Here is a 15,780-nt window from a genome sequence, read left to right as displayed (position 1 = left end):
AATTTATGCCTGGTAAATTCAACTGTCAAAACCAAAGGATATGACCACAGGCAAAGAAAAGACAGAGGTGTAGGTGCCTTTTCCTTGTGACCTGTGTGTCGCTTGGAGAGACACCAGTGCTGGGTGGAGTGTCCACAGGAGACAGAGACGGAGGTTATGCAGTGTTAGGCTGCGGCAAACGCACGTCCATGATTCATACTTATTGGCTCTAAAAGCAGCGTTGGGCCACCTGCTGGCCGTGAGCTTCCAAGGAGGCAGGGTCCCTTTAGACTAGAGTGGGTTCAGCCTATAGAAGGCAGGAAGTGGGGAGTGAGTGCCAAACTATGAAGGTAAGCTGGTTGTGCCTGAGATGTTCTGATTAGACAGGTGTGCCGTCAGATCCTGGTCTGTCCATGAGAGCTGTGTGACCTTGGATAATGTACTTAACCAGTGGAGTCTTGGTATCTTCTAAATCTAGAAAACAGGGACACTGATACCTACCCCAGTCCTGTTGTAAGGACACACTTGATACCTGAGACGCATGGAAAGCATCTGCACACAGTCACCCCTCTGTTTGATGCTTATTTAAAAAATGTTTAATGTCTATTTATTTTTGACAGAGAGCAACAGAGCGTGAGCAGGGGAGGGGCGGAAAGAGAGGGAGACACAGAATCTGAAGCAGGCTCCGGGCTCTGAGCTGTCAGCACAGAGCCTGATGTGGGGCTCCAACCCACGACCTGTGAGATCATGACCTGAGCTGAAGTCAGTTGCTTACTCGACTGAACCACTCAGGTGCCACTGTTTTATGCTTTTAATTATTATGTGAGGAACTTTTCTAAGTATGCTTTTCTCTTTTTCCATAATTTTTTTCTGATCATGTAGAAAATAATGATTGTAGCTATTCCGGAAAACATAGAAAAATGTAAAAAAAAAAAAATTGCCCATGTTCCCAACACTCAGAATTGCTATGCATATGTTAACATCCTGGTGTACTTTAAATAACGCACACACAAACACACACATATATTTTATAATTGGTAATTTAGAAGGTAATCGTTTTTCTTTTTTGACTTAACATTATATTTTGAGCATTTTCCTACGTCATTAAAAATTATTAAAAACATCATTTTCAAAAGTTACAGAATAATAGAATTTTTAAATTATTAATATTGTATATAAATCTTCATTTTGGATTCTTTCATATTTTTCTGTTCACTTCCAATTTTGCAGATGGATTGATGCAAACACAGCTATTAAGAAAAAAACACGTAGTGAATTTACCCAAATAAAGGAAGCTTATATGATATAGAAATAGTGTATATAATACTGAAAATATTAGAAATCTATATACAAAAAATTGAATATAAATTAATCAAATTCACAGACATTTCCAGGTAAGCTTCATACAAATATATATTCATTTTTCTCTTTTACATAGGATAATACATACACACATAACATCATAATTCTTACAAAAAAATCCATCAGACAGTAAAAGTATTCTCAACTTTTAAAAATTGTGTGAAATAAGTTTTAACAATAATATTCTACCTGAATGTAAACCCTTGGTTTAATTTCATGATTTTATCCTGCCAAAGCCTGGCTGATGTTAATTTAACAGGTATCATGACACATTGGCTCACTAATAAATAAGGCACTTTGCACTCACAGTATCAGTGTGGACAAAAACATTTTAGTGTTTAGGAGGGATGCTGAGCATCGTTTCATGTGTCTGTTGGCCATCTGGATGTCCTCTATGTTTGCACGTATAGGAGGATTAGGAGGAACTTGACGGAGGAACAAGGGGGAGAAGAAGGGCGGAAATGGTGGGGGAAAGGGAGAGAGGCAAACCATGAGAGACTCTTGAATGCTGACAAAAACTGAGGACTGATGGATGTGGGGGGGAGGGGGGGATGGGCATGGAGGAGGGCACTTTGGGGATGAGCACTGAGTGTTATGTAGAAACTAATTTGACAATAAACTATTTGTAAAAAAAAAAAAAACATTTTAGTGTTGTTTGCTCTAATGTTTTTAAACTTTCAATGTCTTTTCAACATGAGAACACATCTGTGCACATTTCAGTGTTTTCTTCTGAGGCACAATCTTAATGATGATTGGTCTTTATCGTTCCTAGTAATGCAGCCTGTCTTACTCTTTTTCACATAGTATAAATTATATTCTTAGGCGATGTGCAGTATTTTAGCAGTCCTTAAACAATGTTACCAAATAACTATATACATCTCAAATGCTGCAAGAATAGCAGTGGCCACAGGGCACTTTCACCCCCTGGAATTGGAAGTCACTGCTTTAGGATATTTTTCCACTTCAGCGTGAAATACATTGTTAAGGTTTTGTTAGCGGGTTCTTTACATGGTTTTTTTGTTTTTACAAGATCAAAGATGGTTTTGATTTATTCCATAGGCCTAAATTCTCAGATGAGACATGTTTCTGTACATCATATAGCCCAAGTATGTTTCAAATAACAACACACCCTTTAGTAGATGAAGTCTCCAAATGCAGCTGTAATAAGCATCTACGTCCTTAGCTTATACTACCAGTATATCTTGAAACCAAAAGTAAGATTTTGATTTGATTTTCCTGTTCCCACAATCTACTTAATTTCTTGTTTTAAAACCTGAGAATTGTTACCATTTATAATTTTTTGGATGATTATTCTGATCACCACCTTTATGATTGGAGCCAGGTTAAACCAATTATTATACTTTTCTAATTTGCTTCTACGTAGTGACTTTACTAGACACAACAAGTCTACCCAGTAGCCCAGTGAGATGTATTTTCCTTCCTGTAAGTTCTTGGTGAGCACAGGAAGGCTCCTGTCATCACCAAAAGCTACAGGTGTCCCTGTGCTTCTCATTCTTCAGAAAGTTAAAGCTATATTCAGTCTTAAATTCCTGCTGTGAGCCATTGTCTCACAGATCTGAGAAACCTCAGGGGAAAACATCCACTGTATTTTGATGGTGGGCTTTCTGTCCATGAAGAATCACTGGAATTAACCAAATCAATTGGACACTCATGGGGGTAATTAGTTGTTCCGGCAGGTAGCCTGCTCAAGCCAGTTCCTTTTCTCTGCCCTGTCACAACCCCCACTTCTAGGAGAGTTTTCTGTGAGAAGGATTTGGAAGAGGATGAACTTTTTTTTCTGCCATAGATCACTCTGTGTAGTTTATTTGGGCATTCTGTAGCTGGTCCTAACTGTTCTATTAATGTATGCAGCCAACTCTTTTGGAGATCTCTTAACTTGTCGTTCTGTTCTTACTGGTGAGATTATACATTTTTTGTTTTTTTCTAGGAACCTCAATGGAGTGATCTTCCATATTACTGCAAAAGTTCTGTGGTTTTGTGGGAATTTTTTGTTTGTTTTTTATAATTTATTGTCAAGTTAGGTAACAATAATGTATGCAGTGTGCTCTTGGTTTTCGGGGTAGATTCCCATGATTCATTGCTTATATACAACAGCCAGTGCTCATTCCAACAAGTGCCCTCCTCAATGCCCATCACCTATTTTCCCCTCCCCCTCGCCCCACATCAACCCTCAGTTTGTTCTCTGTATTTAAGAGTCTCCTGGTTTTTCTTTTGTTTACTTACTTATTTATTTATTTAAGAGAGAGAGAGAGAGAGAGAGAATCCCAAACAGGCTCCACACTGGCCCTGCCCTTCTCAGGGCACAAATGAACTGATGGAACAGGAAGCACTAAAACGCGTGAATCTTTTAAGGCAATACTGCCAATTTCTTTCCCAGAAAAGTTGCACCAATTTATTTTTTATCAGCAGGTGCTGAAAGGAAAGATTTGGGAACCTGTAAATTCCTCATGCCTGTTATTCTTATTGTTGTTGTAGCAATTAACAATAAAACCCATAAAAGACAAGGAGGTCTTTAAAAGATGTCCCCACAAAGGGGACATTGAGAAGTTGGTCTGAGTTCCCAGGGTATGGAAAAGTGACAGCAGGAAATTGATAAGAAAAAAGCTTTAAAAAGTCCAAGGGATAAAGGCACCTGGGTGGCTCAGTCAGTTGAGTGTCTGACTTCAGGTCAGGTCATGATCTCAGGTTCCTGGGTTTGAGCCCCGAGTTGGGCTCTGTGCTGACAGCTCAGAGCCTGGAGCCTGCTTCAGATTCTGTGTTCCCCCCTCTCTCTCTGCACCTCCCTGGCTCACTCTCTCTCAAAAATAAATAAATAAATAAATAAATAAATAAATCAGTCAGTCAGTCAGTCAGTCAGTCAGCCCAAGGGATAGAAAGAAGGCAGATGGGCGGAGGGGTGCCCATGGAGGTACTCTCCATGTGTCTTTTCACTCCTGAACTACAAAGAAGGCTCCTGAGGGCAGGATGGTAGCTCTACTTTACCCTTGCACTGATGTCTGGGTGCAGTGCTGGGCACATAGTGGGGCTAACCCATATAAGATTGTGCAGCGTCAGATCATGCACTGGGTGTGAGATGGTGTGTTGGAGCCCTGAGGATAGGAGAGGGATGGACAGGACAGGGGCTTCAATGGGCAAGTGAGGCTCAAGCTTTGGAGACCCCAGGGCAGCCGCCTTACGTCCTTGCTTCTGGTGAGGTGTGAAGAGCTGACCCTTCTGAGGGGAGGGAAAGGAGCACCCTCCATGTTCTAGGCTCCCTGCTCCTCACAGCAGCCACTGGCCGCACACATCAGTGCTCACGGGCTACTGGTGAGGGAAGGGCAGAAGGAGCAAAGAGGGATGGCTGAGAGCAGACAGAGCTCTGGCTCCAGCGCCTTCAGCTGGGCCAACTTTGTAGCTGGCTCTCCGGCTGTAAAAGTGGGTCATCAGGCTTGCCTGCCCCTGGCAGGGAGGGGTTGGGGATGCATCCAAGTACATCTGCTGAGAGTCCCTAGGATCTGATAAAAACCCCAAAACCCAGCTCCGCCACAAGGATCTGTCAACATCCTCATAACTGAGTATCTTGAGTGCTGGCGTATTTACCATTTAATCATCCTCCCAGCCCTTTGAGGAAAAGAGCTGATTTCAGCCACTTGTGGAGAGAGAAATAGCAGTGACCTTTTTGCAGGACTGATAACTCCCTCCTTATAAGGAGAGGACAAACAAAAGGCCCATGCTCATGGCTCAGGAATGCACGCCTCTGTGTGTGTTCTTTCTAAAGTTACCTGGTGACAGGCCTCCGCACCTGAGCCCCGCGTTTCCAGGACAGGGGAGTGGAGTGGGCCTGCCTTCTCCCGAAGCCAAGAGGGCATTGATTGCTGCAGGTAATCCCAACCATAAAGCTCAATCGGCACTGTCATTGGACTTAGTGTGGCCAATGAGCTGTTAAAAGGAAAAAAACAATATGTTCTAATATTTGAGAAACAAACTTTCTAACAGTTATATAAACTCCTGCCTCAGGGTGGATTATTATATAACCCCTTATAAAAAGAAGGGTCAAAATTCACAATAATCAAAGCTAAACATCCCTCTAGGAGCTAACGGAGTGATAAACTGTCAATAATTTTGGCTCTTCTTTATTTATAGTGCCCTCCCCTGCATCACGTGCCTTGCTTAGATCTGTTCATTCCTATGGTAACCCAGGGATTATGCCCATTTTACAAATAAAGTCTACTGAAGTTCAAGGAGAGGCTAAGTCACTTGCCTCGGTTCACACGGCTAGCAAGTGGAAACAGAGATTTGAACCCAAGTATCTCTGATGCCAAAGCCGGCAGTGTTCTTTCAGTGGGAGCCCCAGATACTCGCAGGACTCTCCTCCTGCCCCCAGATGACCAGGGTCTCTTCTGTGCTGTGCCGGGTGAAAAATGAGTTGGGCCACTCCAATTTGTCCTGTTTCTCATGAGAACTTCCAAGACTTTCAAGGAATAAGAATGTTGTGTTTCTTCCTAAGCTGTTTATCCTTCCAGTCTCATGTGGCTCAGGAAAAACGTGGACCCAGGAAGACAAGTCCCAGAGTGCTCTCTCTGCTCGGCAGTGGGAGAGCCCGGCCAGCAGGGCAGCCCGAGGTCTTTTCCTGAAAGGCTTCATGGCCGAACTGCCCAGTCCCTGTCCTCTGGCCACCACTACTGCCCACCCAGGCTGCTTTCTCTGGCTCCTGGAGCTAGTCAACTGGGCCGCACGCACTCCAATATTCAGAGTGGCTGCCCAGACATGCTGACACCTTGATCCCTCATTATTCATTCAAACAAATATTTTGTCCTCATTATATATGCAAGGCGCAGCCCTAAGGTCTTGAGGGATAAGGCAGAGATAGTCACTGCCCTCTGGGAGCTGACATTCAGGAATGTGGAGTAAATCACCAACTAGTTCATTGCTTGTTGCAATTATGTAAGTTCTGTAGGGATTGCTAAATCCCTTGCTAGAAGAGTCCGTAACTGAGGCAGGGATGGAGGTCCTGCTAGGACTGAGGGATCAGAACGTGTCTCCAGCAAGAAGACAGGACAGCTGGATGCACAGAGAGAGGGCTCAGTGGTACAATATGAGGCCGGAGGGGTAAGGAGGGTCTGAACCTGAGGGCCCTGTGTAGATCGGGGCTTGATCTTTGAAATGATGAGACTCGTGTTGGGTTTAGGTGGCAACTTATACGTGCACGTAAATCCAGGAAGAAAGGAATGATGTGTATACCAACATTCTAGATCATGCTGAGAATTAGCAACTGCTTTTTGGCTTTTGGTCCCCCTGAAGCAGTAAGTCTGTAGTAAGTTAAATGCTGTCACTCAGAAGGGGGTCATAGTAAATGTTCGCTCTTGACAACGGTGATTCACACTCAGGAAGTGGAAGTACTCCCCTGCCCATGCCAGCAGTCCAGATCTGGAATGGTCTTCTCCCACAGCCACGCTCAGAGGCAGGTTTCTCGAGGCCAGTTCAGAGACGTGGATCTGGGAGCAGAGGGTCGGGGAAGAGGTAAGGCCGAGAGGAGCATGGTGCTGGGACCCAGTCCCCAGTCAGGAGATCCTTTCCCACAACCCCCAAGCAGCATTCTCAGAGTCTGCCCTGACGTGTCACCGCTGCCACCTTTGGTACTGGAGACTTTTTCCATGGCGGTAATGAAGGCCTTGCCCCAGACGACCCACTGGAGTTTCCTCTCACTCTACCATCCTGGGACTTTAATGCCTCAAAGGAGACACGCCGTTCCCAACTGAATCCCTAGGAGGAAGATTTACAGTGGACACCTCTGGAGCTGGCTGGGGCTGAGGGAGGGGATGGAAAGGAAAAGTTTGGATATCAGGAAGCACTTTTTGATCAGTTGAATGGTGGGAAGGCAGCAAGGCAAAAAAAAAAACCCCTCTTCTGACTACATCATGACCCACCAAGAGACATTTGAAAGCTTTGAAAGCTTGACTTTTCAGAACTGAGGACGGCTGAAGCACACACAACACACACACACACACACACACACACACACACACACACTCCATACACTTCTTATTTAAGGGAATGTTAACCTTTCTTTAAAGTATTGTTCTTGGGGTCCCTGGGTGGTTCAGTCAGTTTGGGCTTCCGACTTTGGCTCAGGTCATGATTTCATGGCTCATGGGTTCGAGCCCCGCGTCAGGCTCTGTGCTGACAACTCAGAGCCTAGAGCCTGCTTTGGATTCTGTGTCTCTCTCTGCCCCTCCCTCGCTCATACTCTGTCTGTCTCTCTGAAAAATAAAGAAGCATTAAAGTAATTTTTTAAGAAAGGGTTCTTAAAATCATATTGGGAGACCACATTTTTTTTTTAACTTGTGAGACTGTATCTCCCAATCTCAATAAAATGTAATTTAAAAAGAAACACATCCCCTAAACATGACTATATTTAGGGTCAGTGACCTAAACACATGCCAGCTTGCAGTATTAGCAACCTAGTGGCAATGCCTCTTCTGCCAACCCCTTTTCCTCGTATTTTGTACACCCCCACACATCTCAAAATTTTCTGTGGTGCTTGCCCCTCCCAGAAAGTGCTGGGAGGGAGTTTCCAGGCAGTGCTGCTTATCACGTACTGAAAAGAATGTGAGAAAAAAGAGATAACGTTTGAAACGGGGGGAAAAAAAAGTGGGAATTTCTAAACCACATGTTGTCAGTTCTCCTTCGCAGCTATGATGAGTTGATAACCAATTAGGAAAAGGGCAAATTTATGTGTGTGGCATCGCTTTGGCCAGTGGCTGGATCCCAGAACTTCTCGTCTCCAGCTCCGCGTGGTGTGGCTTGAGAGCCAAGGCATTGTAGAGTCTCTGCCCTGAGCTGGGACTCTGTTTCCAGCAGAGGAGGAAGCGCGTCCTTGCTCTCCAGCTTGATACAGTGGCTTGTGCTTTGGCTGAGGTGTCAGGAAACTGTTCTAGAAGCAGCCAGCTCTGCTTTTATCAGCTGTGTGCTTTGGCCCGGTCTCATACCTCCTGGAGTCTCTCTTACTGTATCTCTAAAATGACACCAACAACTCAACAGCATTTGACTGAGGACAGACTGTGTTAAGCTTTTTTTAAAAAAAAAAATTTATTAAGTTTATTTATGTAGATAGTGAGCGAGATGTGGGAAGGACAGAGAAAAAGAGAGGGAGAGAGAGAATCTCAGGCAGGTTCTGCACCATCAGCAGAGAGCTCAATGTGGGGCTCGAACTCATGAACCCTGAATTCATGACCTGAGCCGAAACCAAGAGTTGGATGCCTACAAGACTGAGCCACCCAGGTACCCCTGTGTGTTAGGCTTAAGTGTGTATGAGTCAGGGTGAAGTCGTAGATATAAGACACTGACTGACTACTACGTGTGAGGTGACTCCAAATATTAGATTATCCCCATTTACCCAATGAGACTTTAAGAGAGGATTCTATTGATGTGGATATAAAAATGTATGTGTGTGTGTACATATATATGTGAATAGAGGGTTCATATTTATATCAATAGATATAAACAAATGAGATAATTATCTGCATATAATAGTATATTTTAATTATGTATAAAAAATCATAAATGCTGTTTATTAATTTGTAAACACTGATTAATATGTTAATAGTTTAAGTGATATAAGTAAAACCTTGGATTACAAGTAACTTGTGCTGCAAGTGTTCCACAAGATGAACAAACATTTCTAATAAATTTTAACTTGATAAGTGAGTGATGTCTTGCGATATGAGTACTACATGAGGCCAAATGTCACATGATCATAACTGAGCCAGTGGTTTTTGAAATTCGCTTAGATATCCAAGTGCTTTGGATTAGACGCATGTTTCCAGAACAAATTATGCTCGCAGACCAAGGTTTTACTGTATTTAAAAATCACATCATGTTAACAATGCAGACATAGGGCCTTTACCCACTCCCAAAGCAATACTTTTAATGAGACTCTTCCAAGGTGCCTTATGCATCAGTGCCTTGGTCTTCAGGCCAGCTTTCCAGAGCACATCATCTGCATATCCACCCAGGTTGCTTGACATTCAGCACTTTTGGAATCTAGATGTGATGTTGTCGTTGGAAAATTTACCCCAAGCCACAGGAAGCCTTTCCTTATTTGTGATCTCATAAAATAACCACTTATTTTTTAAAATATAGTGTGGGGTAGCATTGATTTTTAATGCTAGTCTTAAGCCATCTCAAGCAATGCTAATGCTATGTCTTCATCTTGTTGTTCAACATAAAGTGATTGAATAAGTGCCCTGATCTGTGAGGATTCTAACATAGGATGACTGCCAGGTATAATTTTGGAGGGAAAAGGCATGATCGTATTTTACAATTGCCATAGAAGTTAGAGGGTATTCGAAATCCCAGCGGACACTCTCCTGACAAGACATTAATAAAATACCCTTGCCTTTTGTTCAGTTGAGACAGATTAGGGTTTTTCCCCAGGAGCCCTACCAGGAACTGAAGGAAATCTAAGCACTAAAGGTACAGGCTGTGGAGGCAGACCTCCGAGGGTCTCAGCATTCCTGTCCCCTCTGCATTCTGCAGCTGCAGGAACTGTCTGTCCCGTGCTTTTCTCAGCTTTGCTCCCTCTGCATCAGTCACTGTGGGATGAGCGCGGGGTGGGGTGCTAACAGAAAACCCCTGGGATTTGGAGGAAGGCAAACAGAATTCAGACTTTGGGCTCATCTCTTCACCTGTCCAAGCCTTGGTGTCTTCATCCATATAATGGAGAGAAATCTCTTAGGGAATCTCTGAAGATTCTCTCTAAAGATTAACTGGGATTGTATATCTCAGCCCAGGGCCAGTCTATACTGTAAATCTCAGCCCAGGGCCAGTCTATACTGAGGTAAGAGTTGTTGGACCCTCGACATCCAGCAAGTCCATTTTGTCGTCTTGTATATCTCCTGGGGTGGACAGTGAATGGACAGCGAGAGACGGCCACTTCCCCTTTCTAGGGATGGCTTGGCAAGGCAGTAGTCCTCGCAGTGACTCTGAACCTCTCTACTACCTTTTTTCCAGTGAGGGTTAAAGGTTTGTTTGATATTTACTAAAAGAAATACCTTTGTCAGGGGCGACCTCCAGGTGTCAGGTTAGCTTCTTTGATTTAGCATCTAATCTGGAAAGAGCACCCACCACCATGGTCCAAAGTTATTCCCTGATCTTTGGAGAGGACACAAGTGTGTGATTCTTCCCACCTGCGCAGGGAATGTTTCCCCAGGCAGAGGAAGGAGAAGGACTTGTCAGCCCACCTTTGTCTCCTGAACCAGCCACACATATTTCACAGGGCCCAAGAAGTCTTAGCTCTTCCATGGCCCCCCAGAAAAAGCAACGGCCCTCCCCTTCTGTGGCCCCTCACAGTCAGGCCTATCTTAGAGGGGCCTGTCTTTGTCAGAGAACAGACCCTGTTAAATATCTAGAGAAAAAGGTGAGATCCTGAATCATGCCTTAGCTGAAGACAAGCACATTAAAAATTAACTTGTTTAATTGGGGTGCCGGGTGGCTCAGCCAGTTGAGTGTCCGACTCTTGGTTTGTGCTCAGGTCATGATCTCACATTCATGAGTTCAAGCCCTGTGTCAGGCTCTGGGCTGACAGTGCGGAGACTGCTTGGGTTCTCTCCCTCTCTGTTTCTCTGTCTCTCTCAAAAAATACATAAAGTTAAAAAATAAAATTGATTTAATTAACAATTAAATTTTTTGGAATTAGAATTTAACGGGAGCCCCGGGGAGGGGGAGAGCCGACAAAGGTTAGTGGTGGAGGGACTGATGAGAAACGAAAGATGACAAGCCCCGAGGTTGGGAGAACAACAAACTGCTAAGAACAAGGAAGTCCACTTAACGATCTGCAACCATTTGCTCTGTGCTGGCCGGACGCCCTGCCCCCGTGCTTCCTCGCCCCTCCACAACCTCGACCCCCGCCCCTCCCAGTCCACAAGCATTCACACGGGTTTGGTGGGAAACCCGAGCTCCACGTACAGGCGGCTGTGGCTTGAAACCAGGACAGCATCTATGGGACAGGCAGCAGAGGTAGAAGTGGAATTCAATGGGAATGGGAAGCCAGCCTCAGGGCTGACCATGAACAAGCCTCAGCATCTGCAGACATCTGAGGGAGTGATTTGTAGTTTTGATGAGTCTGTGAATTGGTATTTGAGCCAAGACTGATGTATCTTAAGGGACAGGATGGATTCTCTGGGTGTCGTGTGCATGGCGCATCTTGGACAAGCTCGGCCAATTTATCCCAGCACTTTTGGGGCAGCCTTGCCAGGGCCTCAGGGCTGTGTGGCTCTAGAGCAGGGAGCCTTGTTCTGCATAACCTTGGAGACAACCACCGTCTTCCTAGCCTGTCTCTCTCCCAGAGCGGAATCAGGACCTGCAGGCAGAATTCGTCAGCAATCCCTCCTTCTCTTGTTCTGGGTTTCCAGTCTTCATCGGGCTTACATCTATCACATCCCTCCTAGATGGAGGAGGGCAGGTGGTGGGTCCTCACCTTCAAGATATACAGAAAGAGTTCCACAGAGACTTAACTGCAGGTTCCAGTGTCGGAGGAGGCTCTTCCCATGAATCACAGCATCCTCCCCATCCTAGCCCTGACTCCCGTGTTCCCGGAACGAGCTGGCCAAGAGAAGCCCATGGGACATCTTTAGGGCGTTCACTCCTCTCTCTGTATCTGGTCTCTCTGTATCACCCAGATGTCTGGTTCCTAGCCAGGGTCTCTCTCTCCTCCAGACATTCCAGTGGGTTTGTAGAAGTGGCCATGTTGATGAAACCCTTGGCCTTAGACCTGGCAATTTTCTCTCCTTCAACTTCTCCTTATCAGCTGCTTCCTCCGGGAATATTTAATAGAGAAGAGCCAGGGCCCGGCAGGCCCACAGGCTCTGATTTATTCTTTCTCTCAAAGCCTTGGCAGACTCTCTGGCTGATGGTTTGCCCTTATCAGGATCGTGCAGGATTTCTGCTGCACAGGTCTTCTGATCTGCCCCCCACCGTTCTTCCTGGGGACATTCCCCCATCCCCTGGCTCTCCCTGCCGCGATGCTTTTAGGCAGGACTATTGGCTTGAACTGTTGCTAGACCTCTGAGAACATGAAGACAAACATTGAGAAAACCCTAGGTTTTAACTTACCCCCCTCTGGGACACCTGGATGGCTCAGTCGGTTAAGCGTCCGACTCTTGATTTTGGCTCAGGTCATGATCTCACGGTTTGTGAGTTTGAGCCCCATATTGGGCTCTGTGCTGAGAGGAGCCTGCTTGGGATTCTCTCTCTCCCTCTTTCTCTGTTCCTCCTCTTTCTCTCTCTCTCTCTCTCAAAGTAAATAAATAAACTTGAAAAAAATGTTTACAAATTTAACTTAACTCTCCTTCGCCAACCAACTTGTTCCCTCCATGCCGATGGCTGGGGCATTTGTAAAGTGTCCCCAGAACCTGGTCATGACCTCTGACACATCTTTTTTTTTTTTAAATGTTTTATTTATTTCAGAGAGAGAGAGAGGCAGCGTGAGCAGGGGAGGGTCTGAGAGAGAGGGAGATACAGAATCTGAAGCAGCCTCCAGGCTCTGAGCTAGCTGTCAGCACAGAGCCCGACGCGGGGCTCAAACCCAGGAACCGTGAGATCATGACCTGAGCTAAAGTCAGACACTTAACTGACTGAGCCACCCAGGTGCCCCGACCTCTGACACATCTTTCTGCCCCTTAGGAAACTGCCCCTTCCCACTACCTCTTAGACTCCACAGAATTCACTGGGGTCTTCCTACTTTGAAAAATACTAGCTAAAATTTGTTGAAAACATTATATATTCCAGGCATCACTGTTCTAAGCACTTGACAGTCATTGTCTCATTCAGTTCTTGCAGGAAGCCCGTAGAATAAGAGCTATTATTGTTCTCTCATTTTACAGAAGAGGGAACTGAGGCACCAAAAGGCTAGACAGCTTTCCTACATGGCCAGAAAAGGATGGCTAACCTCAGAGTCTGTGCTCTTTTTTCTTTTTTAATGTTTGTTTATTTTTGACACAGTCAAGTGGGAGAGGGGTAAAGAGAGTGGGGCAGAGGATCTGAAGGGGGCTCTGCACTGACAGCAGAAAGCCAGGCCTGATGTGGGGCTTAAACTCATAAACTGGGAGATCATGACCTGAGCTGAAGTTGGATGTTCAATCGACTGAGCCACCAAGGTGCCCACAGAGTCTGTGCTCTTTATGTCTATCTTACTGGGCCTTATTATGTCTGTCACTTATTTCCTTTGCTAAAAGAGAAGAACTGCCTACTTCCTGCTCACACAGTGAGTACATGAGTATATGTAGCTGGTTGTCCTTAGCTTCATATATGTAATGGGTAACAAGTAGTGTTTGATGGGTGAGTGGATAGGTGGATAGATGGGTGGACAGATGGACAGTGGGTGGGTAGGTGGAAGATGAATGGATGGATGGATGGACAGACAGATGGGTGGATAAGTGGATGATGGTTGGATGGGTGGATGGCCATGCCATGTGATCTAAGCTCTTTTGTATAGAGGAACATTTTGGAATACAAGGAATGCAGATAATCCAGAGGTGCACCCTTTATGGCCATTTTGTTGCTTTTTTCTCCAAATCCTACAGGCTGTTATGTTTGCAAGAGAAGGGCTTTCTCCAGGCCCCTAAGCCCACAGAACAAATAGAGAGGTTCTGTTCCTACTAACAGTTATTTCCGCCTACATTTATTTTCTTAGATACCTCATGCTAACTTTGGAATTCAAAACATATTTGCTCAGGGAGGCTCAGTTTTTAGTAAGGCTAGCTGTTCTCTGATCCCAGTGGGGGCCTGTGGTCCAAACCTCACTCAGGAGTATCAGGCTGCAGGATTTGCTGTTTATGTCTGCAAGTCTGAGGCACCCCTGTTGTGCAGAAACAAGGAAATACACATGTCCCAATATACTGCTACAAAACAGAGGCTAGGACTGGGTGTGGCCCTTCCTTTTAACCCAGAACAAGCTCGTTGGAAGAGGTGACCTTGCAGGATGAGAACAAACTTGCCTTCAGGCCCTCTTCCTCCTTCACTTCCAGGTTCCCACCTATCTTCATTCCAACGTTTGTGCAGCTCTCAGATCTGTCTTCTTTTTCTGCTGGTTCCTCACGACAAACTCACTCTTGCTAAAGTATTAGCGAGTTACCACTTTCCTCTCTCATTAGAAAGAAGCTCTTCAGTAAAAGTCACGTTAAGCTCAGAGGAAGAGTTGCTCAAATTACACCAAGCAAGTGATATCCACTGAGCCTGTCGTCAAGGCTAGCCTGTTCATTTGTGATTTAGCTTTATGTATTCTTTTATTAACATTAAGTCAGACAGGTCTGGAGAACAACTTAAGGCCAAGTCTTTTTCTCGTTGACTCTGGTATCTCTAGAGAGGCTCTTCCTGTCCTACTCAGGACCAGGATTTGGGGCACAAATATGCAAACTGCTCTCACCAACCCCAGGACCCTCAGGCCAGGTCTCACAGGCAGGTCTGTCACTTACCAGAAATGCTCTACCCCTTACATGGGGTCTCTGTGCTCCTTCAGAGTGACCAACGGGCCCCGGTTATGAGGTCTGGGCTGCCGTGTGTCTCTGGCAGGACCTGACGTTCATCTTCAGGTACCTGTAGTGCAGGAAGATAGAGTTACCTCCACAGCAAAGTGTTCAAGCTATTGACTAATGCATACATTTTGGCCTGGACATAGTAAAAAAAAAAGAAAGAAAGAAAGAAAGAAAAGGAAAGGAAAATTATATTTACCCATCTTTGGTCTCGCTCTAAGCTTTTCAATAAACCCTATGTGCCCAGCTCTAATCGCTTTTGTCGTAGTATGAGCTAAGATTACAAGTAAACTCTGTGAACTCTCTGCATTAAAAGTTATATTTAAAAAAAAAAAAAAGTAGTAAAGCAAGTTCTTTCCCTAGTGCTCCAAATACTTTTTGTCATTGAAATGACAGTGAGAGATTTAGTTGTCATATCCAATCAGCCTATTTAGTGTGAAAACGAATTAAGTCTTTATGCCCCATGAACTGTGAACAAACCTGCCCATTACAGGTGTGCCCCGGTGCCTGGCAATCACTCATGCCAGGGCCCTGAGCTGCTTTTTAATTTGGATGGAAACATTAGACGGAGGGAAGACGTGCTCCTGGCAGAGGGAAACTTGCCAGTGTGGTGCCTGTGTGAAGCTGCGAGAAAGGCATCCTGTCTTCTGGGTGGATGCAGTGTCTCTTGGTTCCAGGGCTCAGCAAGCAGAGTGAAGGTGAACTTCAGCCCTCCCTAGACCCCTCAGCAGGTGGTATGTGAGGCAGTCCCAGTCCCTGGCCACACAGCCTTGTGAGAGGGTTTCTGTCCTGCTCTGTAAAGGGTTAGTGGTGCCTCAGCACTTGGAACGCCTGTTTTAGAGTTGCCCACCAGAGGCCTGAAGACAGTGAGCGCATCAGTGACGGAGTGGTTAGGGTGATGGGGTTCCCT

At 45.2% G+C, this 15,780-nt stretch overlaps 1 pseudogene; it reads right to left on the bottom strand.

Moving 5' to 3' along the window:
* Positions 1-2,402: 2,402 nt before the first annotated feature.
* On the bottom strand, positions 2,403-14,384 carry LOC120229456 (annotated as a pseudogene).
* Positions 14,385-15,780: the final 1,396 nt, after the last annotated feature.

Source organism: Hyaena hyaena, unplaced genomic scaffold, assembly GCF_003009895.1.
Source record: "Hyaena hyaena isolate Hyena2069 unplaced genomic scaffold, ASM300989v1 scaffold_32, whole genome shotgun sequence".
Taxonomy (NCBI): domain Eukaryota; kingdom Metazoa; phylum Chordata; class Mammalia; order Carnivora; family Hyaenidae; genus Hyaena; species Hyaena hyaena.
The sequence above is the reverse complement of the archived record's forward strand: the minus strand, read 5'-3'. Positions and strand labels throughout refer to the sequence as shown.